General features: G+C 52.1%; 1 protein-coding gene across 4 annotated transcripts in view; it reads left to right on the forward strand.

Moving 5' to 3' along the window:
* Nucleotides 1–19,394, forward strand: part of KLHL29 (kelch like family member 29) — a 304,257-nt gene that overhangs the window by 80,385 nt on the left and 204,478 nt on the right. For 2 of the 4 annotated variants that reach the window (XM_027623488.2, XM_027623489.2), the window contains exon 2: nucleotides 613–720. The exons of 1 other annotated variant lie outside the window; for it this stretch is intronic. The gene's annotated coding sequence lies outside the window, so the exon portion shown is untranslated. Of the gene's footprint in view, nucleotides 1–612; nucleotides 721–19,394 lie in introns of those variants that run through there. One more of the 4 variants, XR_003524852.2, reaches the window with a different exon arrangement.

The following is a 19,394-nucleotide window of genomic DNA, read 5'->3' on the forward strand; positions in this document are numbered from 1 at the left end:
ACATATATTACATTTGAAAGAGGGAACTGGGAATAGCCCTGCCTCACCATAACAGATAGGCTCTTTCTACTAGGTATTAAATCTATATTTAAAAAAAAAAAAATGAATTCTCTCCAGGGAACCCATCTTTGCCTCCTCAAGGTCTTCTTGCCCATTATCTAAAAGAAGTAATGATTTGTTTTTGTAATTCTAGAGTTTGTGTCCTGTTCTCTTTTCAGCATTAGATTAAAGACCTAAATTTCATATTTTTCCCCATCTTTGGAGTCTCTTGGTTTGAATCAGATGGAAGGCAATGCCATTATTCTCCCTTACCCACTGCTTGTGGCTGTGCTGTGGGGATTAGGGCTTTGTGTGTTTGGCGGGCAGGGGAGGGACATCTAGGGTCTGCCCCTTGGGGTTCTCTGCGGCCCACTTGGCCCCCCTCGCCTGAGAGTGCCTATGGCAGCGTTTGGGCACACCCCATTTGAGAGGGTCCACACTCAGAAATTCAACACAGGGACAATCGTCCACTTAGGGTGGGTACTGTCTAAGATACTGGAATTCCAAAGAGATTTTCTGCAGAAGATGATACCTTTTCCCACCCCACCCCCAACCTTTTCCTTCTCTTTCTAGACGGTCTGGCCTCCTGGTGATGCTCACACTGTGCTAAGTGTTGGTGGCCATCGAGGTTTTTGCATCCTGGGGACAAATCCTGAGCTCGCCAGAGACGGACATCGAAAGGTACGTCTCTGCTCAGCTCTCCTGCATATAAGAAAAGCATCCGACCTGGGCACTGAGAGCTATCTTCTCTAACACTGATTTTCCAGGGGCACTGAGGAAGTACATAGCTGGTCCTCTCCGCCTTTTGGTTAGGGAGATTTTTACACAGATATGGGATTAGAAGCTAGCAAAGCCACCGGACCCCAATCTTCCTGGAATTAATCTATGAGCGTTGTGGTAGCTCTTCTGGTTCCACAGGAGGGGGAACCTGGGGGCGGCCAGCTGCCAGGTGACCTTTAAGTGCCTCAAAAACTGTAATGCATCTTTGGTAATTTAACTTTTCTTGTTATTAAAGTAGTAGTAGTCAATATCAGTAAAAGGCTATTTGTTCATTGTAAAAATATTTTAAAAGATAGTACCTAAAATTATAGAAATTACTTACAGTCATCCATTTAGTGTCCCTTTCCAGACTTTCTATGCACATACATAAAGTGTACATGAATATGTGCACACACGCACACGCATGGGATCACACTGTATGTATGGCTTAGCAATGCGTTCCTTTGACTTCACGATATGTCACGTATACATTTTTTATATCAGTAAGTACAAATCTATAGCATCTTTAAACTCTCCATAACATCTGGATATAATAATCTACACAATTTACTTACCCAGTGCCCTAATCGTGGACATTAGCATATTTTTAAATTTCACTCCTGCAAATAATAACACAACAAACATTTTTGCATATATATCTTTGCATAGTGATTTGATTATTTCCTTGGATTAAATGTATAGAGGTCTGGCCTCAAATTTTGGTTCAGGATTTTCAAACCTAGATTATAAAGACCAGGTAGCCAGGAGAGTTGAGGGGGAGCATGGCCTACTTGTAAAGGCAGAAATCTGATGAAAAGAATTGGTAAGATTGCTTGAACACCCACCCAGCAGACCTGGACTGTGCCTGTAGAAGTAGGGGAGCCTGGAGATGGATGCTCCCCAGGATTCTGCAGCTCTAGGATTCCAAATTGCCGGTAGTCTTGATTGTCAGGAAGAAGTAGGCGGAAGCTCCAGGCTGGGCCTGGATCAGCTGCCCAACTGGAAGAAACGTTCACTGGGCATCCAGCCTGCCCACTGAGCAGCCCAATGGCGACGGCCAGTAGGGGCAGTTGGGTTTCCAGCCTTGGGAGCTGGTGGGCCGTTGGCACGCATCTAATGGCACCACTGAGCCACGGGACAGCCGTCCTGGTTAGTCATCCGAAGCCCTGGGTAATGTTTGCTTCTGTGACTGTTGGGCGAGAGGAAGAGAATCGGAAAACTAGACGGATCTGGTGACAGTGGCCTTTTGGATCTCGTGATGGTAGCATTCCCAGCTCCTAGAGGGGGCAGATGTGGAGGTGAGTGTCTGAGCCTAAGGCATGCTCTTCACAGAAGTCAGCTTTCCAAGGAGAAGCCCTCCAGTCTTAGACACTATGCGTGTGGCGGGGGTGAAGGACATCTAGAGACCCAGGGGAATGGGTTTGACAGCCTTTAGGGATCTTCTGACACGGTAGCACATGGCTCTTATTTATCCCAGGCTTCAAGAAGCATATATTTTAGGATAGGGAGGGACTTTGATAGGATACCTGATAGATCCACCCCTGGACTGGTGTCACCGCTGCGAACTCACGTCAGTCTTCCCTACCACCTGGCCAGTTCTGGGGGATGGGAATCCCATCTGACTCATCTCCATATCCCCTTCACCACACCCGCACAGCACCTGCTAGGGCTCTCAGGGAGCACCTCCCCACACACACGGTTGCAACTGTTCCTGGGAACACCGTAGCACGTGGCCTGCTGCCAGGTCGTGTTTTCCCTCCACTGATTCCCAAGAAGAAAGGAAGTCTCCACAGCCCAGCCTGTCCCCTGGTGACCAGTGGAAGAAGCTATCACTTTCCTATGGAAACTGGGCCAGATCACTGGGCTATGTGCATCCTGCTGTAAAGTGGGGCCTGCTCAGATGCAAAGCAGGGAAGGCTGCACTGGGCTTCTCAGTGACGGAGAGTGTGGTGCCAGGACCAGTTAGCAGGAGCGAAACCTGATCCCTGCACTGCAGTGTGGGAGCCTGGCAGGGGTGGAGCTCAGGGGAGGTAGAGCTGAGGACCTGGTTTGTGCAGGACCCAAGGCTGAGCCAAGAATGACAGTAATAGACACCTAGACTTTGGAGGTGGTGAAAGGCAAACACGGGTCCCCATCAGTGCTGAGGAGTGCCCCTCTGCAGCCTCCCCCACCTCCATCCCTGCCCCAGCACGGCCCACCCAGGCCCCTTGTCCCCCTGCATGCCCTGCATCCTGAGAGGACATTGCAGATGCCTCCAGAGCTAATGGAACTTGGAACCCTTCCATTAGAGAACGCTGCAAACAATAACACAACCGTGCCGTGCCCCGGACTTCCACACTCTCGGCAGCTTCACCAGCAAAGCCATTCCGAAGGTGCCCTTGCCGACCCGCACTCCCCCCTCCCCGTGCTCCCTCACTCTCAGCAGCCTTGCTCCATTCCCTCCTCCTCCTCTTTCTCATCCATCTCTTTGGCTTCCATGGCTCCCACCCAAAGACAGACCTGTGGGCAGACTTCTCAGTGCTGCCTTCCCCAACACATCCACTCTGTCACCTGCTTGTCCTTCATCCTTGCTTCCTCTCCCGGCCCCACCCTGGGTACCTTGGCAGCCCCCACCTCCACTGGGCATCGGGGCACTCAGCCCGCGGAGGAGGCCGTAGAACCATGCCAACACCCGCGCACAGACCCTTCCGCAGGGTCCCACCTTTCTCATCATCGCCAAGACTTCCGCCCGCCCTGTCCACCTGAGGGTCAGCAAGTGACCTCCCTGCTTGCTTCGAGGAGACCGCGAGCCCCCCTCTCTCTCCCTTGGCTTGGTGGGCCATGTCCCTCCATCTTTGTGGCCCCTCTTCGTCCTCCTCTCTGTAAGTGAAGGTGTTGGTGCTAGAAGATACTCCTCTGCTTTCCTTTCTCTCGGCGGTCCCTCTACTCCCTCTGCTTCACCTGTCCCCGGGGCTTCATTCTGTCCGAAGGTCTCGACTGCCTCTCCAGAGAATCAGTCACGACCTGTCTGATTTGCATCCCAGACTCGGCCTGGCCACATAAAGCGCCTCATGCTCTGCAGCCTTTGGGGACCTTGCCACTCGCCCCTCCCTGGGCTGCACTGCTCACCTTCCTTCCTGGACCATGAGCTCCTTAAAGACAGGGACTGTCCTCTTGTCTCCGCATCGTGAGATCAGATGATCTTAGTTCCGAGGTCACAGGGCCACAGGACAGAGTGACCTCACAGGCAGTGGATGGACAGGCCCCCGGACTGGGAAGCAGCCACTGGGCTCTCGTCCCAACTCCGCACTAACTCTGCGCGAGCCCCGTAGGGCTGCTGAGTCCCCATCCCGTCTGCTTTCGCTGAGGGCAACCCCTGACCTTCCTAGTTCCCGGGAAAACACTGGCAGGTCTTCCTGGGCCAGCAATGTCAGCACTCGGTGAACGCTGGAATCACCCGGAGAGCTTTAAAACCTACAGGCGCCTGGTTGTACCCCCAGACCTTCTAACTGAACTGTTCTTGTGAGGATAGGCGTCGGTGTGCTTTAAAGCCTTAACACTGCTCTCAACTCACAGGTGTTACCAAATTCCTGGACTCTAAGCCTTCAATTGACATGGAAGTTATGGAGGTTCAGCAAAATGACGTTCCTGGATAATAGGTCATTTCTTCCCTCTTTCAGATATTCTAAAATCTAACCCACCCTTGGATCTCACCATCTGAAAGCCTGGGTACTTTGGTCGTCACGCTGTCGACCCCATTCCTCTCGCCCCACCCCCAGAATGCTTTCCCGCGAGCTCTACGGGCTGCAGACCTTCTCTCAGTCGCACCGATGTGCTCACATTCAGGATTTTGTGGTGGTTAATATTTCTCCTGTTCCTGTGGTCCTGCTGCTGGGCTCCTTGGGGGGAGTGCCCCTGATTTCAGCGCAGACATACTCTTCTCCCCAGCCTTGTCATAGTAGCTCATATCGAATCCTGTGGTAACATCAGCTTCTTGTTTGCCTCTTCCAAGTCACAACAGTGGCTCTCAGCTCTGGCTGCACATTCAAATCACCTGGGGACATTTTTTAAAAATTCTGATGTCCAGGCTAGATAACACCAGATCAGTTAGATCGAAATCTCTTGGGATGGGACCCAGGTGTTAGTATTTTTGTGAGGCTCCCCGGGCGATTCCAATGGGAGGCCATGGTCAGAGGCACCGCCAAGCCGAGAGGCAAATCCGTGACCCACCTGTAACATACATACGGAACTTTCTAGATCTGGTTTCAGGGAGGCAGCAGTGCCTGTGCCATTTTCTGCTCCTACACTCGTCGGTCCCTCTCCTGCTTTGGATTTACCTTGTCTCCTTACATGCGTCCCTGTAAGTTACCTTCTGTCCTTCCTGGAACTGGATGAGGTGAGAATGGAATAGAAGCCCCCTGCTTTTCTCTGGCAGGGGCTTCCAGCTCAGGCCTCTGAGGAGAGAGGGTCAGAGACTCCTTTCCCACCCACAGGTGCCGGGTCAGCGCCCCCCGTTCTAGGAATCCCACAATGAGGTCAGCGCCCGCCGTTCTGTCGAGAGCTGTCCAAGGCCCCGAACAAGGCTCCGTGGGTTTGCAGCGCCTGTGTGCTGATTGGGACTGGGGCAGAGAGGGGACTGGCGGGGGTTGGGGGTGTCACCGTGTCCAGGACAGTGGCCGTGCCACCCTGGTCTGCTCCCCTCGGTCTGCGAGACTCGGCCCCTTGATGAACGACATGCTGAGGTCATCGATCAAAGGCAAGAGATGCCCCGGAAGTGGCATCTTTCCCCCTTTCTGGAAGCAAAGTTGTTCGGGAACAGCAAACATGGTGCAGTTCCCATTAGTTAACAGGGCTGGGGTGGGGTGCACACGGCGGTTCACTCTAGCTGTAAAACTTCATTTGGCACCTGGGCTAGAAATAGCTCATCTGCAAACCTCGGAGTTTATTTTTGTGGCCAAGTTTGATTTTCCAAGCGACCTGTCTCCTTCCTTACCTTGAATGTGCCCTAGTGGCCAGAGCTGCTGGGAACAGTCGTTTTTGTGCCCTACAGGAGGGCACCTGGCCCAGGGGGTGTAGGGACTGACCCAGCCTGCACCTTGCAAGCTCTGCTGTGCACTATGAGTTCTCAGAGGGAGGTACGCTAATTTGCACACAATTTTAGTGTGCACAGAAACCTCACTAGGACAGAAATACCAAGTAGGCTAGTAATGGCCCCACCACCAGAGCCCTGCTCAGGGAAAGCACCATGCATACATCTGTCCAGTGTCCGTGCCAGGATGCTCCTAAACTACTGTGTTTCTGTCCCTTCTTGATCATCTCATGTATTCACAGGTCACTCAAAAGAACTTTTAAGCTTCTGTCTTCAACCGTAAATTCTCTCTTTCTCTCTAGCTTTCTCTCTCTCTCACCCTCCCTCTTGTGTGCACACGCGGCATGACCGTGCAGACATAACAGCCTGTACGTGGTAAAATGAAGGGCATTCCAACATTTGTTCCTGTATCCCTTCAAGCACTTACTGGCGGCCACATTGCATATTGTTCTAGGGCCAGCGTCCAGAGAGATCAGACAAAAGCCCTGTCCTCAGGGAGCTGGCAGCCCAGTGGGGAGACCAGAGAGTGAATACATTCTTATAATAAGATGTGATAAATGCAACAATAGGAATTTATACAAAGTGCTATGGAAGAACAACTCATTCTCTCAACAAATATTTCTTGAACCCCTACTATGCCATGCATCATTCTAGGCAGTGGGGATATGACAGTGACCATATGAGACCAAATCCCTGACCCAGAGATTCCATTTGAGGGGATGAGAGTACTCAGCCACTAACTTAGTTCGATCAAAACTACAGGCTTCCAAGAAGAGGTGGCTTTAAACTGGAAATAAAGTTTGTATGTGTGTGTGTATGTGTGTGTGCACACACTCAGGGAATGTTCAGGCAATGGGAAGAGCTTGTGCAAAAAGTCTCAAGATATAAAAAGACAGGAGAGCTCAGCACCTAGTTACTATGGGAGACCTATGGGTTGGGAAATGCAGCAACAAAGGTAACTAAGTCGTGCTCATGGTGGGCATTGAATGCCACGCTAAGCCTCCGAAAGCCATGCCCCTGGATAATGGAGACATAGCTGCAGGCTCACAGAGCCCTCTCACAGCCAAGCTTCCGATGCATTCTCTGACCCCAAAACAGAGACTCTCTGGCAGCGTATGCTCTGGGAAGCCACTGCCCCAACACCAATTTATTAGAATATCCCAGGCTAAGGTTATAGGACTTCTTTTACCTCCACCCATGCCCTAGTGCTTTTCATTTGCAAAGCGTTTTCACACAGTTCCCTCTGCTTGGTCATGAGGGAGACCCAAGGAGGTAGACAGAGAGGAATTACTGTTGTCACTTATTACACCAAGCAGCAAGCTGAGGCCCAGAGAAGGCCAGTGTCTTGCCCAAGCTCACACAGCCAGTTAGAGCAGAAGGGGAACTAGAGTCCTTTGTCCTGGTCCTAATCCAGAGGTCCTGCCTCCGTGCCAACTGCCGCTCCTTAGACCAAAACCGAAAGAGCAAATATCAATCATGTACCAGCCTGTCTTCCACAAACGATAGTTGAGCACCTATTATGTGTCAAGGCCAGCACTGAGTGACCATCCTCTGGGCCTCAGTGTCCTCCAAAAGTAACCCAGAAAGAAAACTGTCCTTCCGGGCGCCTGGGTGGCTCAGATGGTTGAGCGTCTGCCTTTGGCTTAGGTCATGATCCCAGGGTCCTGGGATCAAGTCCCGCATCGGGCTCCCTGCTCCTTGGGAGCCTGCTTCTCCCTCTGCTTCTCTCTCTCTCTCTCTCCCTCTGTCTCTCATGAATAAATAAATAAAATCTTAAAAAAAAAAGATGGTAAATTAAAAAAAAAAAAAAGAAAAGAAAACTGTCCTTCCTCCCACCCACCGTGACCCAGGAGGCCTAAAGACTATGGGTTAGCAGACCTATGCTGTCATCCACCAACACCAACTTGAAGAGGCGACAGAATCACTGTCACCAGCCAGAGACCACTCCACTGCCTCCCTGGGTCCTCTCACCCAGGCCACTTGGAGGCATCCTAATTATACCTGCCGGTACATTTCCCCCTCTGACCTGTAAGTGAGCTGGGTGCTGAAAGAGTAGGGGGCTTACCCCTCACTCTCAGAGTGACGGTTTGCCTGCCTATGGCAGACACAGCCTAGCAACCCTCATGGGTTGGGTTTTTCAGTTTTGTTTTGTTTTTTTTGTTCTTCGTTTTTTTGATTTGTAGCAACTCATTTAGATAAAAGCATCTGGTTCATAAGGAAGCAACAACAAAAAAAAATCATTAAAAGCATATTTCCACTTTTACAAAGTAACCTAGTAACAGCACAGGAGGTAACAATTAACCCGGCCCTCCTTCTCCAGGTAGGCAGGCAGGTGCTCTAAGTGGGAAATGAAAGTCAGGACACAGAGAGGGTCTATCCGGGGTCTCTTAGATCTGCGCTCACCCTCGTGCGCGATGCAGCCTCAGCCAGGCAGGCAGAGAGCCTCGCCCTCCCATTAGCACGTAGGGAGGCATCCTGCCTCTCCATCCCAGAATAAGCAGTATGATTATTTATTTAGCACCGGTTCAAGGCCTTCGGAAATGCTCTCAAAGTGCTCTGCTGTCTTGCACAGGGGTACGCACTCCTGACTTTGTGAATCAGATAAGGTCAGTCAGACCCCGCACCAGCTAGCCTAACTCACCTCCTGTGATGCCCCCTCAATGTTTTCACACGCACAGCCTCTGTTCCCCATGCAGACAGGCCCTTGTGCTCCTCACAGACGCTGCCTGGGTGCATCACACCTCTGGGCACTTGTCCTGCAAGCCTGAATATCCCGGAAAAGCCTCACCCATCCCCACCCATCTCCTGGCAAAGAGCTCCCAGCCTCCCACCCACTCATGGGAATCTTCTCGGATTTCCTGATGCTGCTCCTCTCCCTGGCAGCCATTTGCATCTTCTCGGGCCAAGTGTGGTCCTTTCGCGGCCCAGTGTGCTGGAGGCTCATCCCCCAACCATTGTGAGCTCTTGGGCTGGGGGGTGGCAGGCGAGCTCTCTGCCGAGCTGAGCACAGAATAAGCCCTGAAAAGGAACTGATGATAGAAAAAGCCGACTCACATGGCCTATAGTTATGCTTGTTTGCTCCTGAGTCCTTCAGCCCCTCTGCTCCCTTTCTATCAGGGGACCCTCGCACCTGGCACCCGGCTCTTGTCTGTTCTGCCCTGGGAGACAGTGGGCAGTGCCCTGAGGGCAGGGGCTGTGTATCAGTCACTGGGTCCCTCCCCAAAGCCTGGCACAAAGAACACTCTCGAGTGTTTATAGGATGAGCGAGGGGCATGTGTGGGGGGCGTTCATCCTGTCTCACCTGTGCGCTCAAGGGCCAGCCACAGCTCACGGCGCCCACCTTAGGGGAGTGAGGGCGGTGTACTGACCTTGTCCTTGCAAGGCCACTGTCCCCTGGGGATACCACACACCCCAGGCTAGAGCTCTTCTTCCTGCTGTTCCGGGCACAGTCCACACTCCACAATCCAGGAGGAAATGGGCCTCCCTGGATCCTACTGGAAACCAGGGTCTCACTAAGCTCAATTTCCCATTCAAGCCACATTTAGAAAGGTGTGCCCCATGTCCAAAGGGGTCTCACAGCATTGCATTCATTCATTTGGGAAACATTTCTAGTAAGCAATGTGGCATAATGGTCAAGAGCACAGATGGGGGACCCAGACTGCCTGGTCCTAATCCCAGCCCTGCCCCTTACCTGCTGTGCAACCTCTAGCATATTATTGAATCTCCCTTTGCTTCAGTTTCTTCATCTGAAAAATAGAGATTATAATAATATCTACATCATACGGTGGTTGTAAGGATTAAGTGAGTTAATATAACACAGCACCTAGAATAGTGCCAGAAACATAGTCCTCTACAAAGATTTGCTATTATTAATTATTCTCAGGGGCTAGAAGTCCATCTGAGTCATCATACTCTCTTCAGGACCAAATGTACTTTGGCAGGAAGGTATTGGTGTGCCCATCACCAACCCTCCCCCACCACCATGTCAGTCATCCTGCAGCTCTTCATTGCTGAATGCAGTTAATCAGCAGGGGACTTCTGTTCCCAGGGAGGTGGCCCTCCTTAGCCCACAGGGACCCCAAGCTGCCCCAGAGTTACATCCTGATTCTCTGTGGACAGTGCTCTCCAAAGCATCCTGGGACCCCTCCTGCTCACTTTGGGCACAGGGGTGGGAGGGAATCTCTCAGCACCCATCACAGACCCATTTCATTCCCCACCCATGTACCCGTGACCTCCTGAAGAGAGGACCTAACCTCGTGCTCAGCCCACAACTGCCCCAGCAGCCTACACCCAGACAGTGGAGAAATGACCACCAGAGACACTGGGGTTGACCCACCCAGGTCTGCCTCTGGGACCTGGAAGCCTGTCCTCGCCCCCCTTTGGATCTCAGTCTCTTTATCCGTGTCATGTGGGGTTGGGTTTATGTTTGATTCCCAAGGGCCAGTCAGGCTCTGTCCCTAGGAGTGACACTCTGGATGTGGCCACATGGGGGCTTCTGGGACTCCCCACAATTAGCACTGTGGCTTCAAAAGGTATGTCAGCATGTCCTTGGGGCAGATGTCATTAACAATTATGAAGTCAGTATCTGGTAAATAATTCATAACCTGAGAGATGGGATAAGCCGCCAATAAATAATAATCCATTTAGGAGGCTTGGCAAGGGCTGGGGCTGCCACAGTGGTGTGGCTCCATCCCGCCTCCGGCGTCAGCACGGCCCGCAGTTAGAGCCTCTCGGCGGCCTCCCGCCTCGCCCCTGACCAAAGGCATCACCCTTCATCTGGGCTCAGGCAGGAGTTCATGCCCAGAGTAACAATACTGAGTGATGGTGCCAAGGAGTATGCTGAACGACAAACATGCACGTTCTCCTTGAATCCTCCCAAGAGCCATGTGCGCGTGGGGGTGCTATTATAATCCCCCCGTGCAGAGCAGCATGCTGGGGTTCAGAGAAATGAACGTTTTGCCCATGGCCTCAGCCAAGATCAGAAAGCGCTGGGCCGGGATTCAGGTCAGTTTGACGGGAGAGCTCTCCCTCTCCCCTCCTAGGAGCTTCGACCTCCCGGCATGCGTCTGGGCATGTGACCTACGCCCTCCCAGCTGAACCGGGAGCCCCGGGGCCTCTGTTCCCCTCTCCCATCTTCCTCACCAAGGAGGGGGCCTCGGAGGTGTTCCGTAGAGGCGTCAGACCACAGCCTCGCTGGGCCAGCTGCCTGGCTAATGGTATGGTTAGGCTTGGCAGTGAAGGCCAAACCAAGGGCACTTCAGAAGGGGAGCAGGACGGCATGTCTTCAGGACACTGTATCTGAATTTCCCTTCTTCTCATAGGCCTGGTGCAATTTTCCTTTTCAGGAAGACATTGCAGCCTTCTGTCCACACTCCCACTGTGAGCTCTATCCTGAGGAAGGAGTTTTTGCCCAAATGAAGTGAACCCGGGCCATGCGGGTTGATCTTTAGGATGAGGTTAGCTTCTTCTAGGTAGAGGCACATCATCAGCACCCATACAATGGGCTCCCCTAAGGCCTGGAGTCATGAAAGGTCTTAATGACACTTCTCAGACTACCAGAGCTCCTCTGAGTTGGGAGCTTCAAGGAACAGGGTAAAGTTCCTGGATGCTAAGCCCTGTAATTGTCACACATCTGGAATGTTGCACAAACCTCCAGGGCCAGGCTGGGTGGTAGAGAAAGCCATAGTGGTTCCCAGGCATGCAGATTTCTCAATAACTGTGGTCACCAGCTCAAGAGGAGGCCCCTTTTAGCCTTCTGACCTCTCCTACTGTGGACAGTGTGGGGGGTCAAGACTGGCAGATACAAAGGCCAGGAGAAAGGGGTCACCTTGCTGTGTCCTAAAATAGCCTGAAAGAACCAGAACTCTCCATCACCTTTGAACAGAATTTCCTCATGGGTGGTGCTGGTTCTGTCCTACTGGCTGGGCCCCCCACACTGACAAAAACACATCCCCTGACCCCTTTCTGAATTCCTTTGCTTCCAGAAAGTGGGAAATATGCCACTTCCGGGGCATCTCTTGCCTTTGATCAATGACCTCAGCGTGTCGTTCTTCAAGGGGCCGAGTCTCACAGACCGAGGAGAGCAGACCAGGGTGGCACGGCCACTGTCCTGGACACGGTGACGCCACCTCCTCCCCCCGCCAGTCCCCTCTGACCCCGGTCCCAATCAGCACACAGAAGCTGTGAACCCACGAGCCTCTTTCAGGGCTTGGACAGCTCTTGGCAGAACCGGGGGCGCTGACTCCACCGTGGGATTCCCAGAACGGGGGGGCGCTGACCCGGCACCTGTGGGTGGGGAAGGGGTCTCTGACCCTCTCTCCTCAGAGGCCTGAGCTGGGAGCCCCTGCCAGAGAAAAGCAGGGGGCTTCTATTCCATTCTCACCTCACCCAGTTCCAGGAAGGACAGAAGGTAACTTACAGGGACGCATGTAAGGAGACGAGGGGAATCCAAAGCAGGAGAGGGACCGACGAGTGTAGGAGCAGGAAATGACGCAGGCACTGCTGCCTCCCTGAAACCAGATCTAGAAAGTTCCATGTGTTTGTTACAGGTGGGTCACAGATTTGCCTCCAGGCTTGGCGGTGCCTCTGGCCTTGGCCTGCCATTGGAATCGCCCGGGGTTTCTGGTGACTAATGGGACAACATCCACCACTTGCTTACCCCAAAAAAGAGGGGGACCCATCCACCTGTGTTCAGGGCCCTGTTCCTGGGGCTTGCACTTCCTGTCCCTCGTGGCAGTCTGAGACCCCACCGTGCTGCTCCCAGGGGGCTGGGGATGCTCCCGCTGCCAGGCCAGCTCCTCAAGTCACTAGAACAGGATTTTCCATGCCTACCCAGTTGTGGATAGATTGACAGAAAAGAAAACTATCATTTAGGGAGGGAGGGAGGGAGGGGGAGTTTTCAGCCCTGGCAGTCAAAGGAGTGAGAGAAATCGGCTTTTGTCATGAGGCAGAGAGCATGGCTTGTCCGTGGGCTGTAACAGAAACCACATCTTCCCGGCAGCCCCCAAGAAATGATGCTGTTCCGCGTGTGTTCACATGTCGTTTGTCCTCCTGGTCTCAGTGAGGAGGTGCTGGGGGCTGCAGGGTGATGTGCAGCGGAGGAGGAGCCCAGGACCCCCGGGCGCACTGTCCTTGGCCTCTTCCTGCACGGCGCCCTGGGGATGGATCGACCTGGCACTAGAGCCTGCTCCCAGAGGTCTCCCGGGAAGGAAATTCCATCAGCTCCCAGAGTCCCCGTTCCGGTGGCTCCTGCAGGCTTTTCTTCTATCTGACCTAAATCTCCCTTGCTGCAATTTAAGCCCATTTTCCCTGGTTTTGTTTTGAATGGAAATGGAGAACAGCTAGTCCCCAGCTGCCTCCAAAAGCCGGGTGAGTCACAGTCCTTCATACCTCCTGCCACACTGAAGCATTCTCGGAAACCTGCCCTGTTGAATCCTTCGCCACTAAAGCCTCCAAGAGACCAGGTTTCACATTAACGCTGGAGATGAGGCTCCCCCCGCGGGGGCCTTGGTGGTGGCAGAGCCCCTCCTGCGGGCAGCACTGAGGTGGCCCCCAGGGGTGCCGAGGCGGGTGGGGGAGATGGCGTGTGAGTGGATGAGCATCCCACAGTGAGCCGTGCAAGGATACAGTCTGGCCAGGGAGCTGGGGGAGCTCCGTGTAGGAGGTGACATCCTGCGTGAAGTCCCGAAACAGTGGGCAGTCAGTTGGAAGAAAGGAGGCCTTGCAGGCAGATATCAGGAGGATTGTCCTTCCCTCCAGGTCCCACGTTGGGGTTTGAAAAACTAGATCTCTTAGTTGTATCCTACTTCCCTCCAGTGTTTAGGTGGAATCAGGAGTTTCACATCCTCACCCGTTCATTCTCTCTTCAGTGAGCATCTGCCTGGGGGGAAGCCACCATGGGCTAGGACGTGAATGCAGCCCATGTGGCCCACGTGGCCCGTGGGCCTTTCTGGTGGGCTGTGGGTCTCCTGAGCCACTCACTAGGTCTCTGTCTTCATTTTGTGCCTCTTTACTTCTGGGAAGTAGGAACCCCCACTTATTTCTGCTAAGCATTAGCTTTTTTGTGGGCCATTGAAGCCAATTCCTGGAAGAGTTGGGTTCATGGTTTAAAAAAAAAAAAAAAAAATTAAATAAATAAAATTTGATTGGAAGGCCGTAGATCACAGCTAAGCCTGAGTTTAAAAAGCGGTGATGCTGAGTGTCCCTGACAGTGCTCAGACAGGGCGCAAGGAGTCTAAGAGAAGAATTTTTATTTTTCCTAGGCCCCTGGAATTAAAGCCTTCCTACTCTGGAGGATAAATGGAGAGAAACTGAAACCTTTTCCCTAAGCAGTTATCTTACCATAGTAGTGAGATGTGAGCAAGGTCATTTGACTTTGTTTTCCATTGCGTGGTCAAAAGCACCCTCCAAACTACTTGGCTTCAACACAAAGGAACCAAAAAAAAAAAAAAATTGATTGGATTTAAATAATGGAATTGCCATTAATATCTTCCATAAAAGATGATTGATTTTGACTTGGATTTATGGGAAGTTGGGGCTTGTAAAAGTAAACAGAGTGGCAGTCGTTCAATATTAATGCTGGTTTATGCACCGCGTCCCCCACCCCCACCCCCAGGGCTGGTGAAATGGATGGGCTCCCAGCGGCTGGGTCTAGAGAGTTATCCCCTGTGCCAGTTTAGGAAGCCAGCCTGCACCCGACCCCTCCTTCCCCCCCATGAGATCCCAATGTGGAAATTACTGGGGAGACCAGCAGCTTGCACCTCTGCTCTGGGGAAGCCCACAGCCTCCAATAGGACCAAGGACTCCCGGATGGCCTGGACAGTCTCTCCCTCTCCCTGCACCCCTTAAGAACTCCCAAGCTTCAGTGGGCTTGCTCTGAGCTTCTCTGCGGGTGAGTGGGTGTTTGAGTCGCTGCAGCCTCTAACTTGGCTGTTCTTAGGGCCCAGAGCTCAATAGACAGGTCTTCAGTGCAGGGACATGAGGACTGTGGGTTTCAGAAACAGTTTCTCCACTGATTCTTTACTCCTCCTCAGAAAAAGACAGAGGTGAGCCCTAGGTCCTCCAGGAAAGTGGTGGCAGGCCCTAAAGTAGCCTAGGGCTTTCCTTAGGTAGGACCGGTGAGTGAGGGTGAGAGGGGCTGGCCCTCTGCCGTGGTGCCCGTAGCTCCCACGCCTGCCAGTGTCCCACCCAGCTGGGCCATCTGTCTCACTCCTGGCCCTCTCCCCTCCCAGGTAGCTGCCTGTTTCATCCCCGTCGGGGCAGCTTAAACCCCTTATGATGGTCTCCCCGTCCTTTAGGCACTATTAATCCCTGTCCTCCAGCTGTAAACCCTCAACTCCCAGGACGGTCTCCAGTGTCTGTCCACATGGCCCCCTGCCCCTCCCCAGGCTGCCCCTCAGGGGCCACAAGACCTCCCAGAATGCCTCAGCTCTCCAGCCCACTCCTCGACCTGTGCTGCCCACCTCCGGGAATGACCACACCATCCACCCAGATCCCAAGTCAGAAATGTGGGAGCCCCCCTCCTCCATCACTCTTCACCTCCCACATCCCAGGCTTCTGGCTCCGTCCCCCAGCCTCTCCCCCGTCCTTCCCTCCATTCCCACCGCTCTTGACCTGGCTCAGAGGTCTTCATCAGGTCTAACCCTGTTTCTCTCTCCATCTCCCTCTTGCCCCCTTCTGATTCCTGCATGCTGGCCCGCAGGGTCTTCTCTAGGGGACCAGCCCCATCCATCTGCCAGTCCCTATAGGATAAAGTCCAGGCATCTGCCTCTGGAAACCACCCCCCCCCACCCCGCCCCTGGCCACGCTGAAAGCACCACCTGTGGTCCCAGTCTGGTGCTTTATACCACAGCGCCTTTTCCACGCTATTTGCTCCCTCCACCTGCAGTGCCATTCCCACCCCCACCCAGGCCTCGGCCCAAGGCAGAAGCAGCCACCACACTTGTGCTCTTCTGACATGCTGTCCATGCCTTTAACACAGGGAAGGGAATGAACCTCTGAGGGCCTTCCATATCAGACATGTTTGGAGCTGCCTGCCTTGACCACGCAACCTTCTGGAAACATCTGTACCCACCCACAACCCCTGCTGCTGACACCAGGTCATGCGGCATCCCTGCCTTCAGCCTCATTTACTGGACTAGGAGCAGATTCCTGAGGGCAAGGGTGCCCTTCCACTGGCTGGCCAGCAATGTGGGACTGATTGCTCCTGGTGTTAAAGAATCAACTAGACCAGTAGGATCTCTGTCTTCTGGAGTGGGAATGAAGGGAACCGGAAACAGTTCCATGTGGGGCCATGCACTTTAGCCAAATGGCAACACAGATGCAAGACAGCAACCATTCTGGGGCTCTGTGATTAGGAGGAGAGGAGATGGGAGATGAGGGAGAAGGTGAACTGGGGGCAAGAGGCCTTGTTCCTCGTGGCTCATCCCCGAAGCTCTTGTTCCTGCCCATCTGCTGGCTCCTCAAAGCCTCACCATTGCCTCACAGCATCTCCCTTTAACATGAGCTGGTATGGGCGGGCTCTCTGTAGTGAGACCAGAACCATAACTAGAAGAATGACTTTGGAGCACCTCGGGGTCATGCTACCGAGTAGGAATTGTTACTGCCATTTTTACAAGTAAGTCTGTTGAGGCCCAAAAATGTTAGGTGACATGCTCAAGTCTACAGGGTGAGGAGGAAGAGAGCTGAGATGTGGGCCTGTCTTTCTCATCTATGGCCAATGCCTCTTGCTCAGCGCTTGCCACCGCCATTTCCCATCCTATTAGCTGTGATCACTGTCCCCTCCTCTCCCACTCCGGGCTCCTCGAAGATGGGGCTGTGTCTCATTTGCCACAGTTGCCCACTGCCCACCAGGGGCTCTGGCATGATGAAGGCAACGTGTGCCTGATGGGTATGGCTGGATTTCCATGCAGCCCGTGGAAAAAGCATTGGACTCTGAGACCAAAAGCCAGAATTCAAGTGCTGCCTGTCTGTGTTAAGGTTGTGCAACCTCTCCCCTGTCACCAACAACGGGAGTAGCCCAAGATGTCACTGGTGGTTGGAAGAAATGGTTTCTGGGGTCCTTGCCTGCTCTAAGATCTCACGGCTGGGTCATCTCTGCCCCGCCTGCCTCACAGGAATGACAGAACGCAGAGCCCCGCACATGCTTGGCCCACCGGCATTTGCCCCAACCTGCTCCTACCAATAGGGCTGCCCTTTCACACAAGTCCCCCGGAGGCCCCCCGCCGAGGGTCCTTCCTTTTGCTGCTTGGAGTTTAGGAGGGATTTGTGCCAAGGCCAGCTGGACTGCGATTTTCAGGCATCCCTGACAGCAGCTTTGCCTAATAAGGATGCAATGCTTACACATATTTTCATTCTTTAAAAAAAAAAAAATCGGCTATTAATTTGTCAGAATTATTCATATTTTACTGATGATATTTTCCATGTATCTAATCAGGGAGCTCATGAATAGAAATGAAACTATTTAAATACAGAGATGGTGTACATTGTAAGATCTTGTTTTCTCAAGCTGTTTCAGAATGCAGTGCATACATTTATTTCTTCTAAAAACAGGTTTTTGCAACCATCAAAAAAAGTTTTTTAAATCTTTGATTAAATATGACTCCATTCAAATATGCTAAATAGGTGAGAGTGGTGTGTGTGTGTGTGTTTGCACACATATGTGTGCCTCTCTGTGTGGTCACTTGAAGCCTGTTTTCTGGGCAGGAGACTGTGTTTAGTGAGAAAAGTGGAAAACACATTTGGATAAAAATCTTGGATGAATGGATGACAAAATAAAACTATAAATTGAAATTGGGCTGAATAATATTCGAGATAATTATTTGTACAATGTAGACTTTTAAACTGCTCAAAATTCCAGCAGCACTTTACCTCCATTGAAAGTGGCTTGGAATCATTAAACAAAGCCAGATATTAAATATACTACTGCTATCTCTCGAAACATTAGCAAGTAATGTAAAACACATGGCATCTACTCAATGGAAAATCTGAGAATACAAATTATAATAGTTGTCTTATAAGACCTCTGGGAAGCTTGAACTGAATTGCTTAATTCCATTAATAACAAACTATTACTCTAGCTATTAAAGCAACATAAGGTAATAGAGATCATGTCGAGAGATTGCACTGAGGCTCTTTCTTCACCTAGCACAAATTTATTCAGGGGCATTGATAGATTTTAATTGACTATGGCAACTGAATAGCAACAAAGGAAATTGAATGTCTTTTGAAAAGCTCCACATTTTGTAGAAGCAAATAGCAACACCAAAATGAGGGTTTGGGGGAGCTAGGAGAGGCGGGGAAGGACGTTGAGGAACATCTGTACTAGCAGCTCCTCCACAGAAAGGCTTTCCCGTGACCTTAACAGAAAGTTCCTTGGGAATAAGCACACCACAGGCCCAGGCATCTTTTTCATTTCCATGCGGTCCAAACTGAAACGAAACTACTCCAGGCTGCTGTAAAGACACGTGCTTTGTCATGAATATCCATGGGGCATGCTTCCAAGATAGAGGACTGGAGGGACCTTCGTGCAGGCTGCCGAGTCTTCTCTGGAGAGTTCTGAGAACAGGGTTTGTTTCAGCCTGAGGGCCTACCAATGGCATGAGTGACCTCTCATCATGGCCTGGCGATGGCGTGAGTGACCTCTCATCCTAGAGTGGCGATGGCGTGAGTGACCTCTCATCCTAGAGTGACGATGGCGTGAGTGACCTCTCATCATGGCCTGGCGATGGTGTGAGTGACCTCTCATCATGGCCTGGCGATGGCGTAAGTGACCTCTCATCCTAGAGTGACGATGGCGTGAGTGACCTCTCATCCTAGAGTGGCGATGGTGTGAGTGACCTCTCATCCTAGAGTGACGATGGCGTGAGTGACCTCTCATCATGGCCTGGCGATGGTGTGAGTGACCTCTCATCATGGCCTGGCGATGGCGTGAGTGACCTCTCATCCTAGAGTGACGATGGCGTGAGTGACCTCTCATCATGGCCTGGCGATGGCGTGAGTGACCTCTCATCCTAGAGTGGCGATGGCATGAGTGACCTGTCATCGTGACTCTGAACCTAAGGACCACTAAAGACTCCCTCAGCTCCTATCTCATCCAGGATGATTCTGGTGACCCGTCACCTACTTTTTGGTCCTCTCTCCACTCCTCATGGTCCCTCTGTCTTCTTTTCACACCCTATGAGCATCAGGTGTCTGTCCTGCATCTCATACGGGCCTTGCTTTCTATGAAGTCCATTTTATTCTAGTCCGCTCAGGCTGCCATAACAAAATACCACCAACCAGGTGCTTACACAACAGAAACTTCGTTTCTTGCAGTTCTGGAGGCTACAAGTCCAAGACCAGAGTGCCAGTGTCGGCCCGTTCGGGTGAGCGCTCTCTCATCGGCCTGTGGATGGCCCTATTGCTGTGTCCTCCCATGGCCGAGTATGAGGGAGAGAAGGAAGAAGGGGAGAGAGGGAGAGCTTTCTCTGGTGTCTCTTTGTATAAAAGGACTAATCCTGTCGAATCAGGGCCCCACCCTTACGACCTC

The sequence above is a fragment of the Zalophus californianus genome, chromosome 8, assembly GCF_009762305.2.
Source record: "Zalophus californianus isolate mZalCal1 chromosome 8, mZalCal1.pri.v2, whole genome shotgun sequence".
Taxonomy (NCBI): Eukaryota; Metazoa; Chordata; class Mammalia; order Carnivora; family Otariidae; genus Zalophus; species Zalophus californianus.